This window comes from Sceloporus occidentalis, unplaced genomic scaffold (genome assembly GCF_023333645.1).
Source record: "Sceloporus occidentalis isolate IW3139 unplaced genomic scaffold, rSceOcc1.0.p SCAF_2, whole genome shotgun sequence".
NCBI lineage: Eukaryota > Metazoa > Chordata > Lepidosauria > Squamata > Phrynosomatidae > Sceloporus > Sceloporus occidentalis.
The window spans coordinates 201,286,551-201,299,027 of NW_028316982.1; positions in this window are offsets into that span (position 1 = coordinate 201,286,551).

The following is a 12,477-nucleotide window of genomic DNA, read 5'->3' on the forward strand; positions in this document are numbered from 1 at the left end:
GTGGAGACGGCCAGGGTCTTACCACTTCTGATTTTATTTTTATTTTGGGGCAGTCAATGCAGCCTCTGGAAAGGCCCAAGGGCAGAAAGGAGCCATATTTTTTGTCCCTGGGACCCAGGGTGGTTGTCTTCCCCATTGTAATAGAATAAAATTTTCTCCAAATTATGTTATAAAGCCTTTTAAGAGGGCTTAACAGATGTAACAAACAATGCTATTTGCTTCCTGAGTGAACAAATACACGACTGAATTAAATTTTCTGTCACTTATAAACTGTTGAGCCAGTGCTTTTGTGGTTTACGATGTTATGAAATTTTTAGGCTGAATTGCAGCCTTCTGTTTACTCAAAAGCTATTTGTTATACAATGTGTTAAAGACATGGTTTGAAAGGAGAAACAATTAATATAATGTTGGTTCACCAGGGAAGGGTGGAGGGGATAAAGAATTGCTGTGCCTCTGCTCCTATTTCATATTAGCCAGCACTGAAAAAGAGCCATACTGGGTCTTTAAACTGATTTCCAAAGGCCTTCATTTTTTCCCTCAATGCACTGCAAGAGAGTTCATAGAGTACATTGAGAAAGATGTTTTTGTTCCCCCTCCCCACCCTGGGTTTCTGTCCCAAGACTGCCAATTAAATTATCCCATAAATCCTCCATTATAGGTAGTAAAACCTAATTTTAGATTTCCTGCCCTCTACAGTGTCTTGCCTGATTGCTACCAGTTGGCTAGAAGTGCAACCTGTTAAGCAGACAATTGTAGAGAATTGCCTGTTTCTTTCTTTCCCACATGTGGGGACCTATTAATACTAGGGAATTGCTCATAGGTTTCCCTGATAAAGGTTACCTATAAGATCCTAAAATATTTTGTAGCTCCTCAGCTATAGCATCTATAGTCCTTGTTTTGATAGAAAAATATATATGGGAGAAATTTTTAAAGGTTAGGCTGCAGTATATCTCAAAGGTCACAACAATAATATTTTTCTTTATGCAATTTTCATAAATAGCTGCATTGAAAAAGCCCACTTAAATCTGTTACTAATATATCGGTTGACAACCTGGGGTTCTCAGTGCCCTGCTAAATACTCTTTTCTCTTATATACTGCCCCCACATGTGTAATGTTATCTTGCCATAACCTCCCCCCCCACGCCATGGCCTTTCTCTCACAAGCAGAGAATGGTCTACACAAAATAGCATGTGAAGCCACTGAGTATAATTTATAGAATGCAATTCAGAACCTCACAATCATTCAGTCCAGTAGCCATTAATACTACTGCACTGAATCCAGGTAGAAGTGCACTTTCCTGCTTGTTCATTTTCATAGCACCCACCTTGCTTCACCTGAAAATGCTACACAAAGGATCAGGGGATCTTGATGAATGGGTGATGTCACTCTTGCCCTAAAACACATACATGCACTCACTTACACACACACCCTTAACATTTAGTGTGCGTATATAATGTTAGGCACCATTAATGGTTTAGTGTAATCAGGCAAATTGGTCCTAAGGGTTTTTTTGTTTTTTTTTTACAATATAACTTCAATGGGAACCAGTTTGGTGTGGGGGCCAGTATGGTCTAATGGTTTGAGTACTGGACTAGAGTGCTGGGAGGCTTAGGTTAGACTCCTAGCTGTGGAAATCCACTGGGTGATTTTAAGCAAGCCACATTCAGCAATGGCAAGCCTCCTCTGAATAAATATTGCCAATAAAACCTTATGATCACATTTTCATAAACTGGAGTCAACTTGAAGACGCCCAGCAACAACTTCCTACATATATTATCTTTTCTACAGATTTAGTTATACAGATTCAAAATGTATTTATTATTTATTTATTATTTATTATAAAGCAGCTTCTAGAAACAGCTTTTAGTGAAGACTTTATACATATTAAGACATCTTGTGGGTTACTTACATTTTGTGGTGTAATGTGCCCCCTTCCTCTTGGAAATACTGTACACACTCAACAGAAGGGTCCATGTGAATGAAAAGACAGTGGAAGTAATGCGGTCTGTGCAAGGAGCCTGCAGATATATATTGCCTTTCCTCTTCTTCAATGGGAAGAGAAGGAGAAGTTTCTCCAGTATCATACCTTTCTCTTTTAATTGTCCCATAGTGGCAGTGGTATTACAGGAGCTGAACGCTATTAAAGAAACTATCTTTTTAGCCTTTCCCTGCCCTTGTTTGCCTTACTGTGATGAAAACAGAGCTGCTGAGTAGAAAGCAATTGTGTTCAACCCCTTAAACTGTGTTCCATTTGTGGTGGTGTTACTATGGCAAGTGGGCTGGTGGTGCTCTGACTATTCCAGTTTGCCCTAGTATTGCAGCCAAATATTAAGAAATTGGCAAATTGCAATAGATTCTTTTTTTAAAAAATAAAGCAAAATTTTCTGAATTTCATGAGATACTTCAGACCAATTTTAGCTAGATCATTTTTTTAAAAAGAGACAATTTTCTAAGTATTTTTTCTTCCTGAATTGCTCTTGTGCTAGATCCCCAAACCATTTTTTGAACTCATGGGAAATTTAAAGAATAGTTTCGAGCTGGGGGCCAGATAGCTCCTGAACAAGAACATTGTAAAATGAATAAATAAAAATTGTAACATGATTCTTTTGGATCACAAGCATCTTTTTATTTGGCCAACATGTTTTGATGTATGAATATGCAAAACTGTTTATCAGGGAAAGTGGGAAAGTAGTTAGCTCTTTTCTTCTAGTTAACCCTTATTTGGGTGGGTTGTTGCCTGTTCACAACAAAAAACAACAACCCTTAGTTACTCCATGCATGTGTGAAGCATTCATCACTACCACTACTTATGGCACAAGTTGTTACAGACTAGTGAAATGATCCAAGAACTGCTGACAGCGTGGATCAATATTTAATTAATTCCTGGGCAAGATACAAAGTGTTGGTTTTAACCTTTAAAGCCCTACATGGCTTGGGTCCTGACTTCTTGCGGGAATGCCTTCTCCCATATCATCTTCCCTGCACTCTTTGTTCTTCTGGGAAGAATCTGCTTCAACCAAAGAGGACTAGACTTTTGGCAGTGACCCAGTGTTCCTTTCCAGAAGTTGCTCCTAGACTCTGGAATGACCTCCTGGATGAGATCCGTCAGATTACCACCTTGGAAACCTTTAAGAAGGCTATTAAGACAGATCTCTTCCGGCAGGCCTTTCCAGACAAGGTCCACCTCTATTTTCCTGCCTCCCCCCCTCCACTTCTCTCCCCTTTTCTCCATCCCTTTTCCCATCCTATCAGGTCCTCGCTATACATTTCTTTTTTTACAAATCTTCCATTGATTTTAACTGTGATTTTATACTACTGTTTTAATATCTGTCTGGTTTAATTTCTTTTTAGTATTACTATGTTTTTATACTGGAGGAGAGGGATAGGGGTTTTAGACTTTTAACTGTATCCTCTTTTATTGTTATAATGCGCTTGGATTCCAAGTGATTAAGCGGAATATAAATTATTATTATTATTATTATTATTATTATTATTAGTATCATGCAATCCTGGCTGACAGGTTTTTTTGGCTTGGTTTATACAGCAGTTGCTGTAAGAGATACCTATATATTATTAGTGGCTTTGAATACCTTATGTTTTTTAAATTTTATTATAAGTAAACAACTATATACAAAACACATCACAAGAATAAAGCAAAATAAAACAATTCATCTCACAACTTTGAATTGAGCTGTCGGCCTCCTTCTAGGATTCTTTTCAATGTAAGTGGTCATTTTAAAGTCCAGTGCCGTCTTTGTGTAAATCTAGTCCAGAATGTCCGATCAAAGGTTCAGATGAGATGTAGGTTGTCTTCTCTTGTTTCTGTCTTTGTTTATAAAGTCAGTGAGTGGGAACCATTTGCCTATGAAAGGTCCTGATTTTGGATGATCTGTGTAACTTGCCATTCTGTCAGACAGTTTTTCTAGTAAGCACAGGTCCCATACTTTTTTCCACCACTTATCTAAAGAAACCTCCCCTGTTTTCCAGCATCTGGCAATTTCTACATATGCTGCTGTAATTAAGAAATCTATGAGGTTTTTATGTTTCAAATTTGAGTTTGAGTCTACATTTATTGATGACAAAAGCATTTCTGGACATAATTTTACTTCTTGTTTGGTAATCAGTGAAATTTGTTCAAGTAGCAATTGCCAAATTGTGTTTATATTGGGACAGTCTACCCACATTGTAGAAATGTGCCATTATCATTATAACCATACCAACATTTGGAGAAAACATTTTTAAACATTCTGACTCAAGCTTCACTGGAGTCAAGTACCACTTGTGTATAAATTTAAGGTGTTTTCTCTAAGCAATGCTGATCTGGATTTAAAAGGGATAGAAATCCAAAATGTAGTCCATTTTGAAATGGGAATAAAGAAATAAAATTGAAATAAGTGGTTTGAGTGTTCAAGAAAACATGCAGAGTTACTCTAATATTCCTCATGTTGCTTTTGAAATGTATTAGTGATACCTATTCAAGATTAAACTTGTAATGGAGACATCCAACCCGACAGCATGGGTTATAGATTAGGAAGGGGGATATGTGTTCCTGCAGTTGCTGTTGCACTGGTGTTCCTATGATTCCCTTACCATTGCTAATAAAACCTGGGATTGGTGAGAGTTACAGTCCAAGAGAATGAGAGTATTTTAAAAGATACCTAAGGTAGGAGACAATAGCGAATTTGGTATTACATGTGGATCCAGACCATTTGAGTTAGAGACTAAGAAATAAGGGCTTTCATTGTGAATGTATCATTATTAAAACTGGCTAGAAAAAATGAAATAATTACTCTTGTAGATATTGAAATGTTTGTGATCCTTCTAAAATAAATAAATTTATTGACATGTGTATAAATGTAAGCACCTATACATATGAGAACCAGCATGGTGTAGTGGTTTGAGCATTAGACTACAACTCTGGAGACCAGGGTTCATATCTCTGCTCAGCCATTGAAACCCACTGGGGGACCCTGGGCAAGTCATACACTCTCAACCTAAGAGGAAGGCAACGGCAACCCCTCCCTGAACAAATTTTGCCAAGAAAACTTCATGATAGATTTGCCTTATGGCACACAGCAACAACAAAGCACCTGTACACATGCTCTTGAATAGTGGTAGAGTAATTAATTTCAGCATAAACAGTTTTAAATCTGTGTCTTGTAATATTCATATAGCTCTCACTAATGCTGGTGCTTAGGAATACAGTGTTCTCGCTATGTTGCATTGGTTTAAGCCTGATTCAGAGCACATGTACTATATAATAATTGAGCCTGCTATTGTTGCATAAAAACCTGTCCCTAAGGTACTTTAAAATGGGAAAGAGCTTATGAGTTTTAGTGTTGCTAGCTCTTTATTATTAATAGATTAGTGGGATTTCCCCTGAAAGATTCTTATGTGTCACAGGAGCTGATATTACTAACTGTGGCATACTCTTCTGTTTATACAATGGTATGCTTAGTCTTTTCCTCCTACACAGAATACATATGGAGACATAAACTTGATTTTCAGAAGTCCAAATCAATTTCCTACAGGATCTGATTCACTGAAACTTAAAGAAGACTTACAAAGTGATGAAAAGGGGAGTAAACACTATTTCTTAAAACAAATGAGTGTTCATATTCAAACTAAACCTTACTAGTGAACGCTTAAAATTAACTAGCAGTAGCATCACAGAGTATTACCTTACATAAGGCATTTGTTTAAGACACATAAAGCTATTCATTAAGATTATGATTAAGAAAGAAGCATTTTAAATCCAATTTATTTTTAGTGGGAAATAATGAGAGTTATACATATTCAGTAAGATTTAAAACTGAATGACTTATACTTAAATGAGATTTATTTTGGGGTGGGAGGGTGTTTGTCTCCCAAGCTTATTCAGTGAAAGTAAAGGCAAATTTGACTAGTACATGGACACTCAATGAAAATGTGATCTAATGTGATTGGGTTCTACTGACAAATATTTTGAATTCATAAGAATGCAAATCAAAATGCTTACCCATTTTCACTAGCTAGTTCTTGTCCAATACAAGCTATTCCTATTATTTGTATGAGTATGGATGAAAGGAACAAAGAGTCCTTATTGCCAGGAAGTTCTTCCTAATGTTTAGGTGGAAGCTCTTTTTCTATATTCTGAATCCAAGAGGCAAAAGAAAGTTAGGAGATGTGTGTGCGTGTGTATGTTTAGGTACAAAGAAAAAATTGCTTTGGAACATGATTTCATGCTGTGTAGCTGAGGGGCTATTGGATGTGGTGGCTTAGGGGTTAAGATGCCAATTCTGATGATCAGAAGATCAGATGGTTAGCAGTTCGAGGCCCAAGTGCCACATAATGCCACTATTTCCAACTTCTGCCAACTTAGCAGTTCAAAAACATGCAAATACAAGTATATAAATAGGTACCACTTTGGTGGGAAGGTAACTGCATTTGGTGCAGTCATACTGTCCACATGTAAAGGGGATGAGCATCACCCCCTACGGTCAGTTACATCTAGACATTCATGTCAAGGGACTACCTTTACCTTTACCTTTTAGCTGAGGGGCAAACTAAACCTTAAGGGGAAAGTTTATTCTACCGTTTTCCCTTTCACTTTCAGATTTCCTCAGATATCCATCCCTGAATGATCAGACTAATAAATTAAGTCCATGAGCCTCTACAGACCACCCTGAAAGGCTGGCCTATGGGCACAGTCATGGTGTAGCATCTGCACGCTCAATGCCATGACCCCACCCCATGGTGCCATTTTGGTGCATGCCCGTTTATATAGTGTGCACCATGATGATGCTATTCTGACACTGCATCTACACAATGCAGCGCCAAAAGGGTGTCATCATGCCATGCTGTGGCAGATATGGCACACTTTAGAGGGTGGAAGAAGGAGCGGCTCCTTTTTGTGTCCTCCAAAGGCTGGATCAGGATTGCAGCAGCCGCACGCCACGGCTCAGATCTAGTGCAAAAAGGGGGGTAACTCACTACCCCTTTGGGCTAATCTGCATAGCCCCTGTGTTTGCCTCTTAATGACTAGTCTCAGAAGAAACCTAAATGGAAGAAATATAGGTGAGGAAAATTACATGCCATGAGAAACAGACATATGTTGATTACACCTAGTTTACTTTATCATCTGAATCTGGTGATGGTGTGCATTGCAGATACTGAACTTGTATCTGGATTTGGTAATAGGTGGGATGAGGACTATTAAACTGAACTTGAAACCTGAAATTTTAAAAATGATCTGCGGTTAGTGGTTCTCATATGTGGAAATTTGGTCTGTTGCCTATTCGAAATGGGTTCACATTCCAATTGAAAGAGCAGTTTCAGCACTAAAAGGATACTTCTAGAGCAGGACTGGGCAACTGTAGAAGGCTAAGGGGCTGCAGCAGCCCCTTAGGAGACCTTGGAGGGCTACACCTGCTCCTGGGAAAAATTGTTTTGCCCCCAAACATGTCTATGGGTATGGAGGTATTTTTACCCTGTTTTGCATTTAAAAAAAAATCTTTCCTGAGTCTACATTTGCTCCCCCCCCCCCCCACTACAAAATTTGGTAGGAAAGAGCTCCACACTCCTAGGCCCCATTCCCACTGGCGGAAGGAACTGGGCAGATTCGGGGGGGGGGGCCCTCCCGAATCTCTCCGTAAGCAAGTGCCCACTACAAATCAGGGGCATTTTAACCCGAATGCCTCTTGGGGAAATCGGGTTTAACATGAAGGCGCCTGCTGTCAATCAAGCGATCGTCATAGGTTTGCAGCACTCATTGGGGCATTGGTAGTGTGCTTCCCCCCTCCTTTTTTTAAAGAACCAGGCACCAGAACTGTCAAATTAAAAACCTCGTGTGTGTGTGTGTGTTATGGGCATTTGGGTCAGTGCAGGTTATGATCTGCCCTTGGCCCCATTTTCAACCATAAAATGCAAGCTAATGCCGTCTCTGCATCCTGTACCCCCCTTTTTGCCACCCCAGAATGCCTCATACACATGCAATAATAATAACAATAAATTCCTCACCTTGGAAATGCCAGAAAAGGATGTGATTGCCATGCATTCTTTTTTGCTTTTAAAAGCAATTCAGGGCTACCCCTGAATTCCTTAGAGACAGTAGCAAAAGCATGTATCAATTTGCCAAATTGACAAGAGCAACATTGTAACATTCAAATTGTAGCATTCATTTGCAAAGAAAAAAGATTTTTTTTCCAAAGTACTCTTTGCAACATTTCCCCTTTGCTGGAAGCGAGCAAATGAAAGGGAAAGGGAACAAGCAGCTAGCCACATTCTATCCATCTATATATCTGCCTCAAGCAAAAAACATGCACATTTTTTGTCAAAAATAATTTAAAAAAATTAAAAAGGGGGGGAAGGTGCCTGGTGCAAGCTCAGAGGAAGTTTGCCATTGCCTTCCACTGAGGCTGAGAGAGAGTGACCTGTCAGTTCCAACTAAAGTAGACCCATGGAATCAATTGGGAATAAAAGGGAAATGCAGCGCAGGCATTGTGACTGTAGCATCCGCATATAACACAAATAATAATAATAATAATAATAATAATAATAATAATAACAACCCAGGAGCAAGAGGAAATGAAAGTAGCACAAGCAAGCACACAAACATGTCACCCAAAAAATCATGCACATAAATTGTCAAAAATAAAAGTGGTTCCTTCTACAGCCTGATTTCTCTACATCCATCCTCCGGTTTGGCCCCGCAGCCCAATTTCCCTTGGCAATCCTCCTCCTCCTCTTTCCTTCCGACCCTCCCCTCCCTCTGAACTGCCCTGGCTCCTTCATCCTCCTCCTCCTGCTCCGATATAGAATGCCCTTCATGGCTCCCTTATTCCCCCGCCTCCTTCATCCTCCTCCTCCTCCTCCTCTGTCACTTTCTCCAGTCCCGCCCCCACCCTCCCTCTGACAGCCCCTGTCAGTCACCCTGATTTCTCCTTTTAGCCTCCTCTCACCCTTTGCCGCCTGTCACATTCCCCTTTTTGCATCCAGGCTCTTTCCTCCTCCTCCGATGAGGTGAGTGAATGCTCTGCCCTCTACCCGCCCTCTGACTGTAATCCCTCCCTGAATTTGCCCCGATCATGATCAGGGGCAAGTTCATATTTCGTGGAACCCAGTTTTTTTTTTTTTTCTTTTCAAAAAGATGGATTTTACCCCAAATCTGGATACCCCACACTAAAGGGCATTTCCTTGTGCATGCCTCGAAATGGATTGTGACAGAATCAGGCCCAATATGAACTTCACGTGGAAGAATCGATTTCTCCTCCGAGTTTAAAGGTAGTCTGAAAGGGCCCCTAGTGGACATTTTGGAAGTTTATTTATTTATGTATTTGGTTGCCAAAATTACTTTCCATCCTAGGGGAACCAGGGAACTGCTAAACATAGCGGAAATGTCATTCACATCCCCCAAGAGTGCATTTGGGGGTATTATGGAGCAAAAAAAAATTGATCCCTGAGAGGCCCTGGTATCCACAAAAAGGGGACTGCATATAGTCTTCAGGCCATGCTTTGTCCATTCCTGTTCTAGAGTCCTCCTAGTCCTTCTATGTGATAATATTATGTGATAACAAGGGAGGTAATGTCCTCTGTTGTGGTCCTTCTTTTATGGGATATACTTTCTATGGTGTCCAGATTGCAATAAACCTCCAGGTGGTTCTCACTCTGCAGTTGTTTTGATATTGGCACAAGATTTTTTTTATTTGCTCTGGCATTTCCATGATCCTCATGGTTGATATTTCATCTCTTCTGGAATATTTGTTGCCTGTTTGGTTCATGTTTCATCTGCTTCATTATATCTACTGCCTGTTTTGCTTGATTATGACTGTTTTCATTTTTCTATTGAATTTTGTGTGATTCTAAAAAAAAAAAAAAAAACTTCTCTATATTGCTCTGGTATGTACAAGGATGAAGGGTAGTTAAAAATGTTTGGATAGGTTCATAAATAAAAAGGATCTGCTAGGCTTTGTTCCACCCTGCCAATGACCTGCAGTAGTGTAGACCTGAGTCTCATCTATGTCTGTGTTTTCCAAAGCTTTGAAGCCTACCTTGGAAGAGGTGGGTTTCTTCTGGCAAAGCCATTTTTGAGGGCTGCCAACTTTATTTACTTTTATATAAATAAATGAAGGCAGAACTACAATCTGGCAGCGGTACCCATTCTAGCTTATACAACTGTGAGGCCTGTCCCCTAAGATACCTGATTGAGGAGGAATCCCTGTGTAACAGAGGCCAAGTCCTGTGTACGAGTTACCACTTAGAGTTCCAAATGGTGTTAGCAACATGTTTAGTTCATTGTGAGTGTTCTGGAGGCAGAATGTTTTGTAAAAAATTGTTCTCTTTTTGTGCAAAATGTCCTTTGTCTCTGTTTCTTTGAATTAGAATTTTTTTTTGTGTGAACTGTATGACATAAGGGCAGATATACAGTATAAAGCCCTATGTCAGACATTCTACTATCTTGAGTTGTAGCCTCCATCCCCTTGAGTTGTATAAATTAGTAATAATGGGTAGTAATTGAGTGCTGTGTTGCATCATATTCTATGCCCTGTCATCATACTAGGTGGGACAGTTGTTAGTGCAGATGTACTTGTTGAATCCAAAGAGAAGAATTTTTTGTGTGTGTCAGATCTCGGGCAGGTGTGAACTAGTGCAGTTGACAGGAATATGAATATGGACTGATAGGGTATAAGGTGCAGTAAGTACTGCTGCCATCTCCCTGTTCCATGAACACATTTTTGCTAATGGAATGGCTTCAGACAGCACATCTGACAGCCTAACTTATATTTTACTGGCATGATGGAGTTTCTGATTATTCCTTTGCTCCTCAGCCAGTGGATCTTCAGTACAGAAGTGCATCATTAAACAAGAAGACTGAAAATTTGTGTTGGATCCTTGAAACTTTTATCCTATGCCATGCATTTACACTAATGTAAAACTGCTACATAACAGAAACAAGGTTAAATAGGTTAAATGAACTACATGTTTGCACTTTCCAGCCCCTGCCATAAGAGATGGATTATGCCTGTGCTTATAGTGAATCTATTCCCTCCAGGTGCTTGGAGGGTCTGCCTTCAGTCCTTTGGCAGGAGAGGAGTGGGGTTAAAATACAATAAAATAATAGTTGTGCTCTGTATTTCTTTAGCCCATAGTGGTAGAGTGAGCCATAAGCACAGAAAATTGTTTCAGCTTTAAACAATAAGCTTGGACTTGTCAACCTGTATTTGGGGTCAGAGTGGGTTTTCATTAAATAGCCTTGGTTAGGACAGATACACTAATGCAACATAGTGTGGCACATACAGGCGTGTGAGAAACTTTGGTGTAACTACTCTGAGGCCTGTTGCTGTACCTCTGCCAGCAGTTGGGTCCAATATGATCATGTGAATTCCAAAAACAGAGTGCTTCAGTATATAATAATAATAATAATAATTATTATTATTATTATTATTATTATTATTTATATACCGCCTTTCCAAGAAGATCAAAGTATATAGGACAGGACTGTAAGCCCAACTAAAATTCATAGTTTTTATACCATTTGGACTTCTGAACAGCCCACCTCTGTGAAAATGCTAACTACTGGGTCTGAGAATAAATCTTAAATTACAAATGAAGTTGTCAGTTCAGAGTGTGAGTGTATGGGTGTACATACATGCACTATCTTCTAGTTTGGTTTTAAAAAGTATGAGTTCTCACAATAAAACCCCTTTGGGTTTTCCTGGGTTTTACTACCTCCACAACCATAGATTCCATTCTTTTGGGGGGCTTTTATAGTGACTCCTTGGATTTGTACTGGAACTTTCCAAAAGTTTTTTTTATAAATGGATGGCTGAGGCTATCCTATGATTTGAACAGAAAATGTTCTTTTCCTTTCTTTTTATTTCCATCTCTAAGAGTTATATTATTATAACACAGAAGTGCAATTTCACTTTTTCATTCTCACAAGTCAGCTATGGGGTGTGGGGTGGGAAGCCAGGCAAGGATTGGGTCGCTATAGCCTTGCCACTTGGGTTCTGATAGCTAGTTCATGACAGTATACACATTGTCATTGTGCACTGAATATTGAAACACAGCCCATGACAGTGGTCCTCGTCACTGAGGTACTCCCTCGTGGCTTCATGGGGAACAAGAAATAGGTGAGTCTGGAGTAGATGTGGGAGTAGTTGTTGAGTCTCTTTGAGGACAGGGGGGAAATGAGAAAGGGGGTTGAGGAGGATTCTCCTGGACAGAGTTTTTGAATTTTTCCCATTCAAGTATTTGAATATTTTTCCACTCTTAAACTGCAGCAACAGATACTGCAACCTCCTGACACATTTGCTCCATCTGGGAGAGCCCAGAGAAAGAGAGTTAAATGAAGCAGTAAGACTGTATTCCACTTAGGAACAGGACAGTCCTATGGAACATGTATTGTAGGTACACATCAGAGTTAAATGTCTACTGCAATCATTGGAGGATCACAACTGAATTTAATGTAAGCATCTGATGTAAATGGAAACAATGAA